This window comes from Lepus europaeus, chromosome X (genome assembly GCF_033115175.1).
Source record: "Lepus europaeus isolate LE1 chromosome X, mLepTim1.pri, whole genome shotgun sequence".
Classification (NCBI taxonomy): domain Eukaryota; kingdom Metazoa; phylum Chordata; class Mammalia; order Lagomorpha; family Leporidae; genus Lepus; species Lepus europaeus.
Window position 1 is genome coordinate 66463787 of NC_084850.1, and position 14275 is coordinate 66478061.

The following is a 14275-nucleotide window of genomic DNA, read 5'->3' on the forward strand; positions in this document are numbered from 1 at the left end:
AAAAAATATGAAATCCTGTCTTTTGCACAAGATGGTCACAACTGGAAACCATTATATTAGTGAAATAAGCCAATCCCAAAAAGACAGATATCATATGTGTTCCCTGATCTGATGTAACTAATAGAATACCTGAAATGTAATGTATTGGAATGAAATAGACATTTTGCAAATTGATGATTATTTATAACCATTATCTCCTCCATTGAGAAATAGTGTTTTTTTTTCCTTTCTCTGTATACTAATTGTTGAACTCGTTTACTTAGAGTTAACTATACAATCATTAAATATACTGAAAATAGATCATTGTAAAATTAAGAATGGGGATCTGAGAGGGAAGGGAGGAAAAGTTGGAGAGTACGCAGGAGGGGAAGTCCCACTATGTTCCTAAATCTCTATATATGAAATATATGAAACTTGTATAATTTAAATAAAATTTAAAAATGAATTTATAGTAGAATGTGAAATTAGTTTAAACTTGTTTTAAAGTTGGAAGACTACTTCATATATTTCCTTCATCATTTTCTAGTTTTTTGACTTTGACTTATATTTAGATTTCTCCCTTCTTATCTACAATGTGGTGATAATAAACTGTACTGTTAATATCATAGTGATATTTTCAGGTTATTTAAAATAAAGAGGTTTGCAAATATTAGGTACTAAGTAGCTAAGAGATGGATGAATTATATGCTAAAACCTGTCAGGTCTTCTCATTTCATTTTCACACCAATTTTACATGTAGGGCCCAGAAATTCTGACAAATCTTTGGTCACCCTACTGTTTTGTTTTAAATGATCTTATTATATACATTTGTTGTTGTAGTTAATATAAATGAAAGGCACCCTGCCTTTCTTATGAGGAAAAAATAACATGAAGAATGTTGTTCTCATTTGATAGGTTTGTACTTGGCTACAAGAGAACAGTAATTTTATTGAATGCTCAACATGAGAAAGGTCAAGGGGCCATTGATGAAAGTTAAATAAGATCAGTTTCCCCAAAAGCCACTATACTCTCAAAGTCAAAATTAGAATGACTAAGGTAGGTTCTACAGTATGTTTCACTTTAGATGAAGTGTTCTGGTTTGAATGCTGTGAGATCTAAATATGGATTGAAATTAGGCCCATTAGCAAGGAATCTCTTATACTCTTAATTTCTGTTAAGTCTCCAATCCTAGTTAAAATTTCTTGAGTTGAACAACTCTGGCAAGAAGTAATTATTTCTTGGCTGTGGTGTACTCCCACTTGGAAATGGTTTTTTGGAAAAATTGAAATGAAATGTGACTTCAGTAATCTCCTATTTTCCTCCTCTGATCCCTGCTGTAGCCAGGGCTAGTATATCTTATTCTTGAGGATTTTGCTTTTATATATTTTCAGGAATTCTTCCAGCACTATTCGCTTTTCCACAGGATGTTCTTATACACATACAACTTGCTGGGAGTCCAACAAAGCAATCATATTCATGTGTTTCTAAGAATTAGATAAAATAATCTACAATCTGTTACAAAGCAACCCATTCTGATGGTTTACTAAGCCCTAATAAATGCTAACATATTACTTCATTTTTAGTTTGGAAAATATATAAAGTATTTGCACAGAAATGAAACTTTGCCAATAATTGAAATTATTGATTTTTAACATGCCACCACTGTCACGCAAATTTATTTAAATATTTTAAAATTTGTGGTTTTTTAATCAATTATGGTAGAAATTTTACAGTTCTGTTTCTATAATAGTTTCTATATAAATGTTGGAAACCATCCTGCTTTCCAGAATTTTAAAGTAAGAAAATCTATGTTTTTTATTCTAATACTTAAAACCTTCCCTATGTAACAAAGGCATGTCAAATCTAAAAAAATGGTAAAATTTATTTATGTGTATTTGGGGGCACATCCACGCATGTCTGTATCTGTATACGTTTGTGGGGGGTGATAAAAGCAATTTAATAGAAGTTTATTTTATTGTATTTTATTTTATTTTAAGCAGGGATTTTAGCCAAGGAGCATTTATTAAAAGTCAGTGGTGCACCAGGCACAGTTGCTCCAGTAGGGTACCGTATACAAATAATGGAACCAATTCACTTATTAGCTTAACTGATTAAAGACAGATCATAGAAATGATTACAAAAATGTGTTGCTGATAGTAACAGGACTTTTTTGAACTTACAGATCTTATGATACCCTAAATAATTAATAGAAACCAGCCAATCCATATCGTAAAGTTAGCAAGCCACCAGTTTTTTTCTTAATTTTAGTCAGCAAAGGAAGAAAACTATTGTTAAACTCAAATGGGTTAGTTTCAGCCTTAAATATCGACATCTGGTTTCCAAACTGCTAACATAGTCTGTGGTGGAATGAGAAGGCTATGCCAAGGTGGCCGCTGGCAAGCGGGTGTCAGTCACTCAGGAACAGCTTTGAAACCCACCTGGCAACAGACTGTGATTAGACGGATTTGAAACTGCCTGGCAACAGGCTGTAATTGGATGGATTTGAAACTGCCTGGCAACAGGCTGTGACTGGATGGCTTTGGAAACTGCCTGGCAACAGGCTGTGATTGGTTGGGGCATAGACTGCCCCTTGACCAGATTGGCTGCTCTTGGCTATATAAGATGTTGTACCAACTGTAATAAAGGAGTCTGCAGGCTGCTCGCCTCAAGCCCGCTTTCACCCGACTCCAGGGGTCTGTGTGGTGACTCCCCGCCTCTTGCCCCCACCGCTCCTCTCAGAAACGAATCCACTGCAACATTTTTGAGAAATCAACTGCAACAATAGTCCACTTACAATATTAAAACTTCAGTGTTTGTCATTCTGTATTAAATCACTATTACCTCTTTTGGCTTAAAGTTTAGTTTTGGTTTCAAAGGGAGTTTAATTTAGTACTTCAGTGCAATGCCTCAGAAATTGTTGTCTCCAGGTGTGGGTGAGACTCACTCCAATTAAGTATCAGTTACAGAACAAAACAAAACATAGATATGGTACTTTAATCTACTTTTCCTGGTATTTTTGCCAAAATTGAATTGAGACATTGAGATACACAGGCGATTTAAAGAAGAACAAAGCAGCAGAAAGAAAAGAAGACAAATGTGTTACCTGTTTGAAGCAAATCTGTCCACTTAGAGCCATTTATTGCATTTTTGGAGACTCATGGCTAATTCAAAGGATCATAGTGAGTTTGCTGGTATGGTTGGAAAACTGGTGGAGAGGCAGGTACCAGAGAGAGCCAGAGGATGGGTAGGGAGTGGAGTCTTTGGTGACACCATCCTGGTCACTGCTGAACTGCAACCCTTCCAGAAAGGATCCTGGGGGGCTTCAAGAGACCTTCCAAGGGGTATCTGTTTGCTCCAGGCAGCCGCAGCAGAGACTTCTTCCAAGAGACAAGCTCAAAGTTTATTGCACAAGAACCAAAATGATTCCCCTCCCCCTTTCCTGAGCTGGAGCCCTCCAATTGCAAATGTGTCTGGGTTCTCATGTGCCTATGACCAGAAGGAATCATCCGCCAGATCACCAGGTGGAGCATCTTCAGCAGGTATGCAGTTGTCCCAGGCAACCTGCCCGCTCAGTCGCCATTCTCACGCAGCTTTTCTAAGTTGTTCTGTACCTTCTCTAATTTCACTATGTTAAGCTAAAAGCTCTTGGCAGAGGTCTTCCACGTTTAACTGGACTTGCGAGCCCAGGCTGGAGGGTGCCATCTGCTCAGTTATGGGTGTCCACAATGGAAGTTAGTGAGCTCAGTCTCAGCTCCAGAGTGTTAATTCTGTATCTCATGTAGAAGGTCAAGATGATTAATACAAGACAACAACTGCGTAGAATATAAGAATATGATGCAGAGTCGGGCATTTCTGAGACTTGACTTTATGCAAGATTCCACTTGACCATGGGCAGGGACACTCCTGGCTTTCCCTTCTGGCACTCTGTTCACGTGGATATCTGCCCAGGTTGTTTTTACTTCTCATTTGAAGACGTTCAGAACTGACTGGGATTCCATCACATGGAAATCTCAGGAGTGCTCCAACTCAGGAGCCTGACAACTGGAACTGCTGTACCCTTCCATGTCATGTCACCTTTGCCAAATCACTCCATCCAGATTTGGGAATTCATCATTGGAATCCAGAGCATGTGCCCGGAAACTGTTTTCAGCGCAACACAAGTTGGGAGTGTTACATGGGTTGGGATTTGTGTTTCCTAGGTGTCCGCAGACTGTTTTCAGCAGATTGTAAGTTCAATCTCTTGACAGTAAGGAGAAAAATATGTGCTGTTTGTGACCATCACTGTAACCAGGGAATTCGGCATCAGTAGAGCAGTTTTGGTTTCCTTTATTAGGGTTACTGAGAAAGCTAGAATAGAGATCCTAGTGTCGTTTCCAAACACCTTGGAATGAAAACAAATCCAATTTTCCTATACAAAGAGCATTACTTCGTATAAGATTTCTTTCTGCAGAGAACAGGTAAAGCTCTGCTTCAGTGGTTCATCAGTTCAGACCTCAAGAAACAACTTGTGAAAGTGCATATTTGCCTTGTACTGGCTGGTAGATGATGACTTTTTCCTTTCAGACTTAGAATCATTTTTACCTTCTGCTTTATATTCATTCTTATCACTTGCTAAAGAGGCACCATCAAAACTGGATTTTTTTTTTGCCAGGCAGAGTTAGATAGTGAGAGAGACAGAGAGACAGAGAGAGTTATAGACAGTGAGAGTGAGACAGAGAGAACGGTCTTCCTTCTGTTGGTTCACTCCCCTAATGGCTGCTACAGCCAGCGCTGCGCTGATCCCAAGCCAGGAGCCAGGTACTTCCTCCTGGTCTCCCATGCGGGTGCGGGGACCCAAGCACTTGGGCCATCTTCCTCTGCTCTCCCGGGCCACAGCAGAGAACTGGACTGGAAGAGGAGCAACCAGGACTAGTACCTGGCACCCCAACTGGGACTAGAACCTGGGGTGCCAGCGCTGCAGGTGGAGGATTAGCCAAGTGAGCCATGGCGCTGGCCCCAAAACTAGATTTTGACCACAGGCTGATGCTTCTCTTAGAGTCTGGGGACTCGACCTCAACAGATGAGGCAAGCAACTGGGTTATTGAAGACTTACACACCTTTTGTTCCACACCATTCTCTGCCTCCGAGGCGATAGAGCTGATTCAGCCATCCCTCTTCCCTCTGTACTCTTGTAGACTTGGCATTGTCCACCTCAGGCTAGAGTTTGATCATCAGGCCTGGCTCTGGAGGGTGCCATCAGCCCTGTTCACTGACTCCCCGGCTCCCTGAATCCAGGCCAGGAAAGGCTCCTGGGACTGTGGGCCAGGGCGCGTCCTGTGCAGGTGCGATTGGCCTGGACCGGCAGGGAAGAGCTGGGGGAGGACAGAGTTAATTTTAACTAAGAAGAATTGAACATAGAACTTACTTCATTTTAGGTAGATAGATTGTCAATAGGGAATCTGCATACCATACTATACTTATTCTGTTAACTGTGAAATTCTTTTTTTTTTCATTTTAGGAAGCTTTATTTTAATAAATATAAATTTCAGAGATACAACTTTTGGAATATAGTTGTTCTTCCCCCTTCGTGACTGCCCTCCCACCCCCAAACTGTCCTACCTCCTACTCCCTCTCCCATCCCATTCTTCATTAAGATTCATTTATTTTTTTAAATTTTTATTTATTTATTTATTTATTTGGCAGGCAGAGTGGACAGTGAGAGAGAGAGACAGAGAGAAAGGTCTTCCTTTGCCGTTGGTTCACCCTCCAATGGCTGCCGCGGCCGGCGCGCTATGGCCGGCGCACCGCACTGATCCGAAGGCAGGAGCCAGGTGCTTCTCCTGGTCTCCCATGGGGTGCAGGGCCCAAGCACTTGGGCCATCCTCCACTGTACTCCTGGGCCACAGCAGAGAGCTGGCCTGGAAGAGGGGCAACCGGGACAGAATCCGGTGCCCCGACCGGGACTAGAACCAGGTGTGCCGGTGCCACAAGGTGGAGGATTAGCCTAGTGAGCTGCGGCACCTGCCAATATTCATTTTTAATTATCCTTATATACAGAAGATCAACTTAGTATATAGTAAGTAAAGATTTCAAAAGTTTGCACCCACACAGACATGCAAAAAATAGAGTACTGTTTAAAGTCTAGTTTTACTGTTAATTCTCATAGTACAACTCATTAATGACAGAGGTCCTACATGGAGAGCAAGTGCACAATGACTCCTGTTGTTTATTTAACAATTGACACTCTTATTTATGATGTCAGTAATCACCCAAGGCTCTTGTCATGAGGTGCCAAGGCTTTGGAAGCCTTTTGAGTCCACAAACTCCATCAGTATTTAGACAAGGCCATAATCGAAGTGGCAGTTCTCTCCTCCTTTTGGAGAGAAGTACATCCTTCTTTGATGGCCCCTTCTTTCCACAGGGATCTCACTCACAGAGATCCTTTGTGTAGAACATTTTTTTTGCCACAGTGTCTTGGCTTCCCATGCCATGAGGGGCTTTTCAGCCAGATCCAAATGCCTTTAGGGCTGATTCTGAGGTCAGAGTGCTATTTAGGGCATTTATCATTCTATGAGTCTGCTGTGTGGCTTGCTTCCCATGTTGAATTATTCTCTCCTTTTTAATTCTTTCTATTGTTATTACCAGACACTTGGTCTTACTTATGTGATTCCTTTGACACTTAACCATATCTACATGATCAGTTACACAGTAATATGATCATTTTAACATGTAATATGTCATTAGTCCCAGGGCACATTTTTAGCCTTACCCTTTGGTGTAAGTCCATGTGAACATGTGCTGAATTGTACATCTCCTCCCTCTCTTATTCCCACTCTTATTTTTCACAGGGATAAATTTTCAATTGGATTTAAAACACCTGAGAATATTTCTGTGTTAACTAAAGAGTTCAACCAATGGTATTAAGTAAAAAAAGAAAATACTAAAAAGAATAAAATAGTAAGCTGTTCTTTGTGATAGCAGCATTATGTTTCCTGCTGTTTTATTTCCTCTTCAGATTCCAAAAGTGTTTTAACATGTCACCTCATTTGATCCTCCTGACAATCTTTGACATTGGTTAATATAGTTTCTATGTTACACATTTGTTGTAATGAACAAAATAGTTAATCTGCAGGGAGTTCCTAGGCACATGAAATAAAAGGTGAAGATGCATTAATCACACTGTATTTATTTTTTTAATTTTTTCAGAGTAGTCATTCCATTTTTACCATTACCAAAATATTTTTCTGAATATTACTTATATTCTTCATGTTAGTAATAAGTTCTATGATCATATTTTCATGTGCCAGCAATTTTAATGCCATAAGTGATTTGTCTATCAAACCAATTTATTTAAAACTCTATCTATCTAATGTTCTATTTAATTTTGATATTAAATGTAGAAATTTCTTAATATAACTTTGATCAATAAGGAACTATATAGAAATATCTTTTACAGACTCCTTACTGATTAATTTCAAGCTTTTTTATTATCTTTCAACGTTATTCTATATATGCAAACATGTATAGACCTTTATTCAATTTTACACACCAATAGATGGAATGAATTATATTTAATTTTAAAATTAAACATTTCCCAAATTAATGCAAAATTTATACTTTCAATATCCCTAGTCTATCCATGCTAATAATATATATTCTTATATATAACACACACACACACACACTTTATATATTTCAATCTGTTCACACAACAAACATAAATTGATTTCCTGGAGATATCTGTTTGAAATTCAGAATACTTCTAGAGTTTTCTACTTCGGATTTGCATCTGCGTGTGCTTTTTCTTTTGTATTGAACACTACATCTCTGGCTTAGTCTTCAGATGATTGTTTAAGTAATTTTATTATATTGATCATATGACTTGAGGGTTTCTTTCCTAACCAGAGATCTTCATACATTCTCTTTGATGTTCATCTAGTTGGGTGTCACCTGAAATAAAGAATATAGAAATTAAGGATGGCTATTGCTATGGACTGAAAGTTTGTATCCTCTCAAATTTTAAGTCTTAACCTCTAGTGTGGTTGTATTTGGAGTCAGAGCTTTGGGACCCTAATTTGATAAGACTAATTTCTTGTAAGAAGAGACATTATAGTGCATTCTCTCTCTCTCTCTCTCTCTCTCTCTCTCTCTCTCTCTCTCCCTTTCTCCCGTCACTCCCCTAATGTGGATACACTCAGAAAAGGACATGTGAGAACATAGCAAGAAGGCAGTTATCTGCAAGCCAGGAAGAGAGCTAATAATCAACCAGAATCTTGATCTTAGGCTTCTACACTCTACAATTGTGAAAAATGAATTTCTCTTGTTTAAACCACTCAGCCTACACTATATGGTTATGGCAGCCAGAGGTAATTTGTATAATTGTAAAAATGATAATATAGTTTACAAAGGAAACTTTGGTGAGTTTTAGACATTGATTTTTTTTTCATGGTCCTACAGACGGTTTAAAAAGAATAAGTTTTCATTATCAAGGATTAAAAATATTTATTTTCATTTTATTTGAAAGGTAAAAACATAAGTGAAAAACAGAGAGATTTTGTTCACTGGTTCACTTCCAAATGCTTCTAATAGCCTGACCTGGGCCAGGCACAACCTGGAAGACAGCAGTTCAATCTGGGACTCTCACATGTATGGCAAGGACCCAGGCATTTGAGCTATCACCCTTGTCACACATCAGCAGATGGATTCTGAAGCAGAGCTAGGTCACAAACCCCCACACTGCATATGGGATGCAGGCACCCCAAGAAGCATCTTCATTGCTGTGCCAAACACTCACCCCATTAATGATTCTATTCTCTTCCCACATAACCAGTCAATCTACCCAAGTGTAAGAAAGAGCATTGCATATTCACTAGTATTCTGCCTTAGTATTTAAAACAACCCCTATTTTCAAACACACATCTGTCAATCTATAGTGAAATGAGCTAAAATATTTTGTGTTCATATGCTGATGTCTGTGTCCAAACATTATATCACCCCGTGTGCACTCTAATCTAGCATGTTGCCTTCATATTTTTCTATTGGTATTCATTCCTGGAAAATAATGCTTCGGTGTGTAGTTTTAAATTTGTCTTTGTAATTCACAGCGAGTGCATTTGAGTTTACTTCTTTATTTTATTTTATTTTTTTGACAGGCAGAGTGGACAGTGAGAGAGAGACAGAGAGAAAGGTCTTCCTTTGCCGTTGGTTCACCCTCCAATGGCCGCCGCGGTAGCACGCTGCGGCCGGCGCACCGCGCTGATCCAATGGCAGGAGCCAGGTGCTTCTCCTGGTCTCCCATGGGGTGCAGGGCCCAAGGACTTGGGCCATCCTCCACTGCATTCCCTGGCCACAGCAGAGAGCTGGCCTGGAAGAGGGGCAACCAGGATAGGATCGGTGCCCTGACCGGGACTAGAACCCGGTGTGCCGGCGCCGCAAGGCGGAGGATTAGCCTAGTGAGCCGCGGCGCCGGCCCAAGTTTACTTCTTTAAGTCAGAAAATAAGTTGGTATTTTTCCGCAGCAAATGCAAAGCATTCATGTGCCGTATCAGCTACTATTTTTTTTATAGAAAACTCTTTTACCTTGCAAACCAATTTCACTCTGTGTTTATTATTATAAGCCATGTAAAATAGTATCTAGGGGTTGGAACTGTGGTGTAGCAGGCAAAACCACTGCCCACAATGCCGGCATCCCATATGGGCACTGGTTCTAGTCCCAGCTGCTCCTCTTCCAATCTAGCTCTCTGCTATGGCCTGGGAAAGCAGTAGAAGATGGCCCAAGTCCTTAGGCCCCTGCACCCACATGGGAGACCTGGCAGAAGCTCCTGGCTCTTGGCCTCGGATTTGCACAGTTCCGGACATTGCGGTCATCTGGGGAGTGGACGGAAGACTTTTCTCTCTCTCTCTCTCTCCTTCCCTCTGCCTCTCTGTAGCTCTGCCTTTCAAATAAATAAATAAATCTTAAAAACGTAAAATCGTATCAGGAATCTAGTGTTGCAAATTCCACATGTCTCTTCCTCTCTGTGTAATTAATCATTAACAATAGGATGTATGCATTAAAATTACATTATCAACTTTACTTTAAATAATATTGAGAACAGAACTTGTGGACAGGTAATGGATGGATTTTTAAAGATTGATTTATTTTGAAGTCAGCGTGACAGGGACTGTCATTGTGGCACAGCAGGTTAAGCCATGGCCTGTGATGCTGGCATCCAATGTGCATCTTCTGCTCCACTTCTGTTCCTGCTCTCTGCTGATATGCCTGAGAAAGCAGCAGAAGATGGCCTAAATGCTTGGGCTTCTGCTGTGCCACTCACGTGGGAGACCTAGATGAAGTTCCTGGTTCCTGGCTTTGACCTGGCCTTGTTCCAGCTGTTGTAGCCATTTGGGGAATTATCCAGAGGCTGGAAGATCTCTCGATCTCTCTCTCTCTCTCTCTCTCTCTCTCTCTCCCCCTCTCTGTCACTCTGCCTTTCAAATAAATAAATAAATCTTTAAAAAATAAAGTCAGAATGACGAATAGTGAGGGAAAGACAGGCAGAGAGAGAGAAAAAGAAAGAGATAGAGACTCTTCAATCCAGTGGTTTACTCCCCAAATGGCCACAATTGTCAGGGCTGGGCCAGGCCAAAGACAAGAGCCTGGAAGTCTGTTGGGTCTCCCACCTGGGTGGCTGGAGCCCAGGTATTTGGTATATTCTCCTCTGCTTTCCCAGATGCATTAGCAAGGAGCTAGATTAGAAGTGGAGCAGCCAGAATTTGAACTGGTGCTCATAAAGAACGCTGGCATCACAAGTGGCAGCTTATCCAGCTGTGCCGCAACAATGGCCCCAGGTAATGAATCAATTAGAGGTAAATCAGTAATGCTACCATATAGGGCATTCCCATTGCCAATATGACTAAATTGCCAGTGATGCATTTCTTCAGTTCTCTGTTAATATGTACTTTTTAAGAAATGTTGTGCTATTTATCACATAGATGTCTGCAGTAGGATTGGTTTTTGGACTTTGGATTTTGACTTTTTTCTATTTTGCATTAGCTCTTATTTTCATAGTCTTTGCTCAATGATTATTGTTGCTGATACTAAAAGAAAATACTGATTTTCTGTTTTCTGTTATCTTTCCTTGTTACTCCTGGCCTTAGCTATCTACTGATTGTCACTACATTCTAGATATGGAGAATGACCGCTCTACAATAATAAATGTAATGAATACGGCAGCATTTCATGTCATCAAAATCAGTGAATTTCTAAGTGACCATTTCAATTCTGAGAAATTTTCCCTCCCATAACAGTGCTTTTGTTTCCAGATGGTCTAGTCACTCACTAGAACCACCAAAAACTGGAGTTCTTTGGTTTAAGATAAAGCAAATTAATAGTGACAATGATTTACCATGAACATAGTTAAAAATAAAATGTATGTACTGGTGGTTGAATAGATTGTGAATCTAAAATGACCGTATCATTTTTTATTTTCTTTTAGTGTCTGAAATGTTGTATTTTTAAATGATCTAATCACTTATTTTCTCTTTTGTTTTTTAGCATCTACTCATGTTGTTTCTCTAATTCTCATGATAAATTTGTGTCAGTGAGTTAATAAAACTGGCACAAGTCTGCTGTGAGAGTCAAATGAGTTAATCCATGTAAGATTCTTATGGTCATTGTATACCTCATATCTCATCAGTTATGAACTGTAACAACACCTTCTCTTCTATCACTTCTATACATTGATTAGTAAAAGTAAAATCATTTTAGTGGGTACCAAAATACAATTCTGGTGTTCCGCAGAACTTCAGGGTAACTATAAACTGCCATAAAATAATTAGTACAGTTGGTTTATGTTGTATAAATCCTTGGAAATGTTGCATTGTTTCTCATAAAACGTTCAAGTATTTCATATTACTCTGAAATTTTAAAAATAATTAAAAAATTAAAAAGACCTTATTTAAATGAGAAAAAAAACAAGATCATGTTTTTAAAGTTTACATTTAGGTAAGGGATCTGGGAAGACACAGATGCAAAGTGACTTGCTTCTTATTGTTACGATTTTACAAGTTAATCTGATTGGATCCCCCTTAGCACTGAACATGAGACTTAGTTCAGTTTCATACAAGCAGCAAACCAGTAGTCATCAACAATCAGAATAACTTCGCCTTTAGTTGATGCCTTTGGATCTTGAGAGATCTGAGACAAGGTATAGACATGACAGCACAAAACATGCACTATAAAGAGTGGGTGTGCAGATTCAGTAATAATAACATTTCAAAGGTTATCACACTGTATGTAAGTAATTAACAAATAGAGTATTACTGAGTCACTAATGAATTAAAGTGATGGGCATGGAAAAGACTCTGATGATAATATAATCGTTTATGTATTTTTTTTTATATTTTGGTTCACAAATGTTGTTTAAATATGTACCTCATTTAATCAGAAAACAATGTTGTCACAAAACACTTAATAGTTTTCCATATAAAGGACTTTGAGAAATGAAATGTCCAGCAAATCTGTGTTAAGTGCCCTACCTTATATGATCTTGCATATCCCTTGTACTGATATCTTATAAGGTATATATCCTTTAAATACCTTGGCTGGCGCAGCGGCTCAGTAGGCTAATCTTCCACCTGTGGCGCCGGCACACCCAGTTTTAGTCCTGGTCGGGGCGCCGGATTCTGTCCTGGTTGCCCCTCTTCCAGTCCAGCTCTCTGCTGTGGCACAGGAGTGCAGTGGAGGATGGCCCAAGTGCTTGGGCCCTGCACCCCATGGGAGACCAGGAGAAGCACCTGGCTCCTGGCTTTGGATAAGCGCTGTGCGCCGGCCGCAGCGCGCCAGCCACAGTGCCCATTGGAGGGTGAACCAACGGTAAAGGAAGACCTTTCTCCCTGTCTCTCTCTCTCTCTCACTGTCCACTCTGCCTGTCAAAAAAAAAAAAAAGTTATATATCCTTTGAATATCTTATAAGGTATACAGAACAATTTCCTGTTCTTTGAGAAAACTATGCTGCTGCTTCATAGAAATCTTGAAAGAATGCGAGAGTCATACTTAGTAATTGTGCTTGTTTTTCATCCGATTTTGATTATGCTTTTGATTTTATTGTGCATCTTAATCATTTTTTGTGGACAAAGAATATACTGATTTATATACATTTCTTTTTAGCTATTCCACTTTATCTTTCTATTCCTATTTTTGCAATAATTCCACTTGGGTGACTATTCCTATAAGTCTTCTAAAATGCAGTTAAATAAACATCATTCCACATAATTCTACTTGCTAAGTGCATTAACTATAATATCAAAAACACAAAAGAACACCTTGAGCTTTAGATTGTACCTCTCTCACTAATAACTCTCAACTTTCACTTTGCAAAATTTCATTGTATTTAGAGAACTGCATTCTAAAATCATGATATTGGAATGATTTTGGATCCTTCTCATCCATTCTTTTCCTGTGGGCTCTTTTGAAAATATTAACATAAAGAGAAATGTAGGAAAGAAGAAATAAGAATTTTAGCTTGTATTTAAAAATTTCCTTTAGGTCTTTCTCAGATTGCATTATCTTGGGATTGGATAGGAGTTGGGGGTTCTTGATAGGAACTCCTAGGAATTACGATCCTTTAGATATTTGTTGTTTTGTCTTCTAGGTGCTTCCTAGAGTCTAAGTATAAAAAATTGTATGCAGGAAAAAAATATGTCTTGAAAGTTTACATTCATGGCTTTGCATAGATCTACATTGCATCTTAGAGTCTCTTAACAATGAGTGAAATGAATGCAATAGAATAAAATAGGTCCACTGCACAAGGATTCTCAAGGTTTTTTGATGACACTAAGATAATTATATTATTATAGACATTCCATGTCAAATAATTATAAATCTAACTCTTAACTCTTAAAACATGACGACTTAAAATTAAAGTAGCTGTAACTGACCATAATTGCAACTAACCACAACTATGGTCATAAGAGTATTCATGGATAATTACTGGTAGTAAACTGGTAATCACATCTAGCTACTATTCACATCCAATATTCATGACTAACTATCAAGAGTTTAACAAACAAATTAATTACTAATTACAGTTTGCTACCATGACTATTTACTAAGTACCTATAGCAGATAACCCAAATTATTTAGTAGTGATGTACTAATAACCAAATTGAGTCAGTAATCGCATATAAATATTCTTGTATAGTTATCAATCATAAAATAGTGACTACACCGAGTTAATAGTCATACTAGGAATCAGAACTTGTCAGTCATCAAACTATTAACTACATCTAGTTAATAATCAATCAGAAACCGTGAGATTGGTTACCATGGCTATAT

At 38.8% G+C, this 14275-nt stretch overlaps 1 pseudogene; it reads right to left on the reverse strand.

The window, feature by feature from the left end:
* Positions 1–3548: 3548 nt before the first annotated feature.
* On the reverse strand, positions 3549–5388 carry LOC133752656 (GRAM domain-containing protein 2B-like; annotated as a pseudogene).
* Between the last annotated feature and the right edge of the window lie 8887 nt (positions 5389–14275).